An 8,986-nucleotide genomic window follows, 5' to 3' on the forward strand; every position below is an offset into this window, starting at 1 on the left:
TTGTTGTTGTGTGGTTGTGTGGGGGTGTGTGTGTGTGTGTGTGTGTGTGTGTGTGTGTGTGCGCGCGCGCTCTTGTTTTTATATAACCTCCAGGCTAATGGTTGTCAGGTGCTCTCCTTTTCCTACGCTTCCAAGACCTGTCCTTCCACCTCAGGTTCCTAAGATCTCCCAGGCAGACTTGTATCCTGTTAGTATGCCAGGGATTTTGAACACAGACTTGTGAAACATGCTCTTGCATTTCACATAATGCCAAGTCTCTCCAGTGTGGCTGCCAAGTGGGTGTGGTTCCTGAGAAACTTGGGCTGTATCATGTGACTGTCTTGAATGGACACTACCTTAAGGCATCTGAGAACTGGGGACAGGCAAACTTTTAGCTAAGGAAACAACTGTCTTTAATTTGTCGGTAGGACAAATGTATAGATGATGAGAATGGGAAGTCCGTCTCCATGGCTCTAAGTCGTCATGTCTCAAAATGTGTTGGTGACACTTGCTTCAAGGGCTGACAGCATACATGAAAACTAATGTTCAGTTGACTCCATGCTTTCTGCACTGTTCCTTCATCCTTACTGTTTGACTTTGGCAGAGTGGCACAGATTTCTTTCTGATGCTAGAGGCTTTATCTTTAACAGCTGGAATTTAGAGAACTCTAGTATTATTGCATGTTTTTGTGTGTGTTTAATATCTCCATTACACGAGATTAAAAAGGGCTAAAATCCTCTGTTAGTAATCTGTGGCAGCTACTTTATTCCTGCTATTAAGCATAAAAGTCCTGATCCTCCATTAACTTGGAGAGTGGCAGCAGAGGCTGAAGGCTATGGCACCCTGGTCCTTGACTGCTTGGCCCCAAAGCAGTTAGATAAATTCTCTGTGGCTTACATGTTTGCCAGTGTTATAACATCTGCACAGTGAGCTGAGCTGTGTTGTGCCATGCCCCACCCATCTGCTTCTCCCTCCCTTTAGACTGTGGGCAGTTGTTATAGGAGGCAGCAGATCCATCTCTGCCAGCCTTCTGCTGATGGAGAGCTCCTCTCTGCAAGAAGAATTCTTACCAGTTATCTCCAGTCTCTCTATGCTTACATGGTACAAAGACGCTGCAAAGTATTAGAGAACTCAGCCTGGAGTTGTTATCTATATGAACAGATAAGGCCTTGACATTGTATTAAGAAAATCTATCACTCTTAGAACTACTGAGAACTATTTTTTCGCTTCCCTTGCACTGTTTAGCCTGAATCCCAACTTCTTTCTACTAATCTGACAACCTTTCAAATCTCTTTTCCTACCTCCCTTTGTTGCATATTGATCTCATTCCCTCTGGTGTTTGCCTACAATATCCAGTTCCGTAACTCTGTCAGCAAGGGTTCAAGCTTGCAGTTTGGTTTGTAACCACCATCCCAAGCCACATGTGCATGCCAGGCTTCCTCCTAATCTGTCACTTGTTCCTCATTTTGTCCATTGTTGCTGGCAGTCATCCAGCCTCACTGCTTGAGCAGATTTGTTTTCTTTTTTCAACATCATGCAACTGTTCACATGTCCCTGTGCCCTTAGTGCCCTGCTTATCCTTCTACTGATAAACAGGTACATTGCTGAGGGATGGTACAAGTTTCCAGGAGTAGACACAATTATGTCCTGTCTGTCATGATGGCTGGGGCATACAGAGATTCATAATGTGCCCAATGGATTGTGTGGTGCTGCATGGAAAGTTGAGAAGAATTGTTTTCTCACCTCCTGGGTTATCAGCTTTCTGCTGTGAGGCACAAGACTTGGTTGTTCTTATCAATGACTTAACTTGCATAGTCACGTGGCATATTTTGGGTTTATTAGAAACACCAGTGGTTTTGTGAGGCATAAGAAAAGATAAGAAAGAGCTCAGACACCAGAACACAGATTCTCTGGCTTCTGTCTGCAAACAGCCTTTGGAACAGACTGAGAGAGACAGCCGGCTGGAACTGTCAAACGCCTGCCATTGTTGGTTGCGTAGTCAGTGGAACGGGGGACAACATGGCTGTGAAGGGAATGCTTTCCTTTTAAGGAGGGCTGTATTTTGTTTTGAAGAAAGCTTCTCCATACATGGCTACTGCTGTTTTTGAAGCCTGCTCAGGTTGGTCAGTGCTGCAGCTCAGGTGTCGGAAAACCTGGCAGTAGAAGAGGTGTACCATGCATATTTCTTGAGGCAAAACTGCCATAGCTTAGAAGCCATATTCCATGCTTACACTACTTTAGACTTTCAGCATCTAGATTTAATATTGGTACCTTGATAGGTGAGTTGTGGAAGCCACTGGATACCTGGATTACAGATATGCAGAAACCTTGTACTTGCTTCATGAACCCTGCCTATCTTGCCACTGCATTTGTTTTTCTTAAAGAAAGAAAACCAACCTGTTCAGTCCAATACTTTGTTGTAATGCCTATGGTTTTTCACTTCTTTTAATACATCTGAGCAGTTGGCCAAGAATCCCCAAATTACTGGCCATTTTAGAAATGAGATCATGGAATTCTTGTTCCCAGGCTTCCAAAAGGACCTTCACAAGAAGTCACCTTGTATTCTAGCCTACATTGGCCTTAAATTTCATGTCTGAATAATCAACTTCCTACAGAATTGTTCATGTGCTTATAATCATATGTCCTCTATGGCTTTTTTTCTTTTTCTCCCTGTGATAAAGTCCAAATAGCTTCAAGTTTAAGGCAGTTCACTATAAGTAGATTTGATTATATGCAAGAATAATCTCATATATTCACTATTGCATAAGCAAGTTTATGCTTGCTAGATTAATAATAATGGAAATTCATTGTATTTTGTATCGGTTTTGCATGTTCTGAGGCTATTTTTTTTTCCTTTCTTCTTCCCCTGCTCAAGGCATGGTTCTGATTTTTCTTACCTGCTGTTCTATATTCTGTTTTCCATTTCTCATGTACATGGTTAATATCCTTTCTTAAAGCCTTGCAAGGAACTGTTCTAGAATCGTCTAACTAGCACATCCAGTAATGTACAACAAATTGTTATATCTTTTTTTCAATATTTTGACTCTTGTGAAAATAAAAGTAACAGAAGATCAGTGACTTGTGTACTGCTGCAAATGTTTGTGTTGGAGAATATAGCTAGGAGGGTTTTCAGAATTTGTTTAAATCAGGGCTGTTCAACTAGTGCTCCATGAACTACCATGCAGGTTCCTCTACCCACATTGCTCCTGCTACTGTTGCAGCTCAGATCTCTGGGTCCTGATCTCTCCTCAGGCTCCCACTTCCTGTCCCCAGCCCACACACCGGATCTGGGGGCCTGTGTGGCAGGGTTGTCTAGGTGGGGTCCATGGCCTCTGTCAGAGCCATTCAGCAGTTGGACAATCCTGGTTTAAATGATATGGCATGGAAATTCTTCAGAAGTGTATGCATAGCACACACTGAGGAATTTAATAGTAATTAGAAACATGTCACGGATATACATTTTCAGTGGATTTCTCTAGGGACAATGAGTAGGCAACCCCTGGTATGGGTGCCAGAGCAGGGCATGCAAAGGCATTTTGTTTGGCATGTGCACTTTGGGGCAGATGGTGGGGAAGGGGCCAGGGATGTGCTGCCACAACAAGAATTGGGCCCCTTGCTGCTCTCCTGTTGTCCAGCCTGGCACACCAACATCTTACAAGTTGAGATTGTGGGTGATTTTGCCACTTTGCCCATAAATGTTGCTGATCCCTGGGATAGGCATTCCTCTCTTGATTTTTAGTAGGGCAGAAAGTTCTTAGTTTTTGTTAATTGCAAGCTGAACATATTAATCTGCTGAAGGAGTGAGAGGAAGTTGCTAGGATGGAAGCAAAAATGAAATAGGATGAGAGATCCCTGCAGTATACAAATTCCACTGCAGGGTCAGTTTGATACAGCAGTTTTCTCTTCCAGTCCTAAACTGTTGTGCATTGTTCCCCATACATTTTAAGAACTGTTGCATTTTTTCAGAGGTGGTGGTATTTTAATTTAGGTTCATCAAAATCCATATGTAAATTATATGCAAATGTAGTCCAAGGTTGTTAAATGCCAGAAGTCAGGTTTTCTTTTCTACCCAAGGCTCTGTGCACTATTATCTTTAATTATAGGATCATGTACCATTTTTTCCCCATAGGATTTGTACCTCATTCAATGTACAAGATACATTATGCTCAAGGGGATGCAGCTGTTCCTTATTGATCTTCTTTATTCAGTATATGGCTATGTGCTTAATTTGCTACACTGTCCAGCCCCTGCATTGGATCTGGAATTGCTAATTGCTTTATGAGTTATCCTCCTTTAACTCTTTAATCAACTGAATGCCCTGGGATGTTGATAGGTATATATTACCTCTGATTTGCAGAGGAGGAAAGTAAGTAGTTGCACAGTTTAATTTGGATGTGACTTATTTTTCTAGTCTCTGCAGCGTCTGATGCATTACTTAGCAACATGGGCAGTAACCTCAGGGAGAAGGAGCGTTTTGTGGCTATCAGTGTTATAATACATCTTTGCTTAGGTGCAACCAGCAAAGACGTTGAAACCTGCAGAGTCTGTTTGAAGTGTATGACAACACATATCTGTGTGGGTATGGGTTAAAAACAAGGAATCCACAGTAGAACAAAGGGATGAAGAGGCAATTTAGGATGTTCCAGGAATAGAGAGCCTATGTTAGCTAAGCGAGGCTATATTTGAGGTTTGAAAGAGCTTGGTTTGTTCATTCTAGTAAAATGAATTGAGGGAATAAGAGTGTGGTCTATTCCATACATATATTATTTTTAAAAACAATGCAGGAGAAAGGGGTTGAATTGTCTCGCACAGAAGATTTAGTTCTTGGTAGAGGGCCTGGAGCTCTCTGTTCCTTTAAGAAAGAAGCAGCCCAGCAAGGGGGCACTGCAGGCCAGGTAGGACACAGCAACTGCAGGTCACCATAGCAATGGGGTAATGAGGCAATTAGCAGGCACCTGCAGGCAGCCCAGGGTAGTCTGTTGGCCAGAAGGGGGCAGGGCCCTGGGAGGCATATAAGCCCAGGGCCTGAGCTGGCAATCTAGCCTAGCCCTGCAAGCTGCAGGGGTAGGAGCTCCTGCCCAGGAGAGGTACTGGAGACCAACTACCATGATGCCTGTGGGAACTGTGACTCTCGGGGAGCTCACAAGAAGCCCGGGGCTGGGAGGTATGCTGCACAAGGGGTGAGGGAAGGTTTTCCATCTTATAGGGGCAGAGGGCTGCTCCTCTTTGTTTATAGCCCAGGGGCTTAGTGTTTGTGTTGAAGTTTTACTGGCAGTTTGGGTAGGGACTGTAAGGTGTGGTATATGGAGGTCCTATTAGTGCCCATGGGGCATGTGATTGGCTTGAACTCTGTCCTGGGGCAGGCTCAAGGCCCAAGTAAGGCTTGAGCCCAGAGCAGGCAGAGTGTGAGGCCACAGAATTGCATATGGGCCAGGGGTCCAGTGCCCAAAAGGGCTAGACCAGAGCTGGTGCCTCAAAGCCAGGTCTGACATAGTGGGCCTGGGCTAGAAGGCCTAGCTAAGAGGAAAGGGGTGGAAGCCCCAGTAGGCAAACAACATCACAGTAATACCCGTGAGGCTTGGGGCGTGGTTAGGAGAGGAATGGAGCCATGCAATTGGCCCCTAAGGCTTTAGGTACCTTGCAGCGGCATGGTCATAGAAAGGCCCAGTGAGGGGCCTGGGAGTAGAGAGGCCTAGAGAGGGACCTGAGAGCAGTGCAGGAGAGACCAGTAGGGTGCTTGGGATCCCTAGTGGGGGTTCAGCTAGACTGGGACCCATGGGAAGGCCTCTGAGCAGTCTCCCTTTTAATCTTATTACATCAGGTTGTGGTGGGTGAGATGGAAAGGAAGGCACTGTAGGGGCAGAGTGAGGCCTGGTCGTGGAGCCACCAGAGCGCATCACGCTTGCCCCTGGGACCCTGATGTGCTATAGTAGGCAACTCATGGATGTTTTGCAAGACTAGTATTAACAAGTTTCTCTAAGGCAGGGATATTAAATTCATCCAGCCCTCCTTTGCCCCTGCCATGCTCTCACAAGTCAGTGGCGGTGGGGCTGCATGCTGGGCAGGCAGTGGTGCCTGCCTTCCTGCCTGCAAGGTGCTTCCTGCTGCTCTAACTCACAGCCAGATTGTGCCCTGTGCTCCTGCATTTCCAGGATGCCCATTATAATTCCCAGCAACTGACCACAACTGGTCTCTGAAGTCTGGGACTGTCCTGGCTAAAATGGGTCACCCTATGAATGAGGGCCTCTGGGCTAGGCTTGACTGGGACTGTCCTGTGTAGCACCCAGAGGCCTGGGTCCAGCCCATATGCATGGCACACTGCCCATGGGGTGTGCACTGCCCATGGTGTGCAACTTTGATCCAGTGCCACACATGACACAGGGGGCCTAAGTGTGGGCTGCAGGTAATGCCCTGCCAGACTGGCCCTTCGCGCTAGTTCCAGCATGGCCTGATCCAAACCGTCTTTGGAACCAGTGTGCAGGGCCAGTCTAGTGGGGCACCATATGGGCAGACTGACCCTTAATGCTGCATGCAAGCCTCTTGGTGCTGGCTCCAGCCTGCATGGTATGGAGGCCAGTGCATGAGGTTGGTCCAGTGACCCATGGGCTGAATCATATAGCTCTACAGACCAGATCCAGCCTGTGGACTGTATGTTTGACATTCCGGCTCTAAGGGATTTCAACCATCCATTCTATATTTAGCTAAAGGTACTATTCTTACCATTTTCTCTTTACTTATTCATTAGTGTTTCGTTTTCTCCCCGTGTCTTTTAAAGAAGTGATTTTTATTCCTCCTAGCAGCTCATTTGTCTTCAGAATCAATTTCACAAATTAAGGAAGAACTTTACAGTGGGTGTGGATGAAGGGGCAGCAAATAAGGGGCTAGCTAAGATTTCTGGCCACTGTCAGCACCAGGATGATGTTGGAGAAGGAAGGTTGCCAACTGCAGAATGAAGTTTTAGGAACATACGATTTAAAGCAGGGGTGGGCAGTTATTTCAGCTGGAGGTCCACTTAATGAGTTTTGGAGACCTGTTGAAGGCCGCAAGGGTAGCACTGCCCATTGACTGCTGGAAGGATCAGTCAGCCAGAACTAACTACTCACATAGGTGCTTAACCTGCTTACAGGACCTCCACCTAACGCAGGAGGTGTATGATCCCACTAAGGGGAACGTCTTGCTGGACTTGGTGCTGGCTACAGGGGATGACATGGTGGGGGATCTGCAGGTACAAGGTAACGTAGGGGATAGTGATCATCAACTGATTGAATTCACTGTCTGGCAAAGGGTGGGAAAAGTAACCAGCAGGGCAGAAGTGCTAGACTTCAGAAAGGCTAACTTCAGTGTGCTTAGGAGATTAGTTAGGGGGGCATTAAAGTTCAAGAGCATTAACAAAATGGGGGTCCAGGAAGAGTGGTCATTCCTTCAAGGAAGCGATCCTTCGGGCGCAGAAAGAGGCAATTCCACTGTAGAAAAGGGGCTAAGAAGCCCTCTTGGCTAAACAGGGAAATCCAGGAAAGCCTAAGGGCAAAAAAGGGGCATACAGGCTGTGGAAGCAGGGGGTAGCTACCAAGGAGGAGTATACCTTCTTGGCTTGCACTTACACGGAATCAGTTAGGAAGACTAAAGCAACATTAGAACTTAGGCTGGGGACAAAAATTAAGGACAACAAAAAGCTCTTCAGGTAGATGGGGAGCAAAAGGAAGGTGCAGAGCAGCATAGGACCCCTACAGGAGAGACTAGGGCAGTTGGTGATGCATAAGAGGGACAAAGTAGAGATCCTCAGTGAGTTTTTTGCTTCTATATTCTTGAACACGGATATAGACAAATCTCTGAAAAGCATCACTGACAGTAGCAGGAGGCATACCAGCCTACCAACTGTCAGCGCCAACCTAATAAAGAGGGGCTGGATGTGTTTAAATCAGCAGGACCAGATGAGCTCCATCCAAGGGTGCTGAAAGAATTAGCCAGTGTCATAGCAGAGCCACTGGCACAGCTATGTGAGCACTTGTGGTGTTCAAGTGAGGTGGCAGAGGACTGGAAATGGGCCAATATGATCCCTATTTTCAAGAAGGGAAGGTGGAGGATTCAGGTTACTATAGACCAGTTAGTCTTGCCTCTATCCTTGGGAAAACCCTTAAAAAATTATCAAGAATCACATTTGTAGGAGTCCAGCAGGTAATATAATGCTGAAGGGCAACCAGCATGGGTTCATAGCAGGTTGATCCTGCCTGGCTAATCTTGGTTCTTTCTATGACCAGGTCACTAAATGCTTAGACACAGGAGTCAAGGTAGATGTCATCTACTTGGACTTCAGGAATGCATTCGACATGGTATCCCATCCTATTCTCATAAACAAAATGAACGGCTGTGCCATAGATGATTACACAGTCATGTGGGTGGTAAATTGGCTTAAGGGTTGTACCCAGACAGTGGTGGTGGACAGGTTGGTATTGACCTGTAAAGATGTGGGCAGTGGGGTCCCCAAGGCTCTGTCCTTGGGTTGGTACTGTTCAGTATCTTCTTCAGCGACCTGGATGAGGGCGTGGAAAGCACTCTGTCCAAATTTGCAGATGACACAAAACTATGGGGCAAAGTAAACACACTGATGGGAAGCAACGGAATCCAGGTGTACGTGGACAGGTTAGAAAAGTGGGCAGAAAACAATAGGATACAGTTCAACAAGTGCGAGGTGCTGCACCTAGGGAGAAAGAATCACCAACACGCCTATAGACTGGGGGATGACCCTCTCAGCAGCACAGTGGCAGAAAGAGATCTCAGTCGTTGTCAACTCCAAGACGAATATGAGTTGTCAGTGTGAGGAAGTAATTAGCAGAGCTAACTGCACTTTGTCATGCATTAGTACAGGGGTGGGCAAAATATGGCCCACAGGCCAGATCCGGCCCGCAAGACCATTCTATCCCAGGAACCAAGGGCAGTAGGACCCAGGGGAAGCCTGGCAGGCTCCAACAACAGCGGGGCCCACCTGGCCTCACCCCCCCCCCCCCCC

General features: G+C 46.4%; 1 protein-coding gene and 1 long non-coding RNA gene across 8 annotated transcripts in view; both read left to right on the forward strand.

Annotated features, from left to right (window-relative positions):
* Positions 1-7,916, forward strand: part of LOC109303782 — a 9,165-nt gene extending 1,249 nt beyond the window's left edge. The window contains exons 2-3 of the long non-coding RNA XR_002099221.1: positions 5,375-5,382; positions 7,905-7,916. This is a non-coding gene — a long non-coding RNA (uncharacterized LOC109303782). The remainder of the gene's footprint in view (positions 1-5,374; positions 5,383-7,904) is intronic.
* The window catches only part of LIMCH1 (LIM and calponin homology domains 1), a 344,316-nt gene that overhangs the window by 57,207 nt on the left and 278,123 nt on the right, over positions 1-8,986 (forward strand). The gene's annotated exons all lie outside the window — the stretch shown is intronic.

This window comes from Gavialis gangeticus, unplaced genomic scaffold (genome assembly GCF_001723915.1).
Source record: "Gavialis gangeticus isolate Ggan-Ray unplaced genomic scaffold, GavGan_comp1, whole genome shotgun sequence".
Classification (NCBI taxonomy): Eukaryota; Metazoa; Chordata; order Crocodylia; family Gavialidae; genus Gavialis; species Gavialis gangeticus.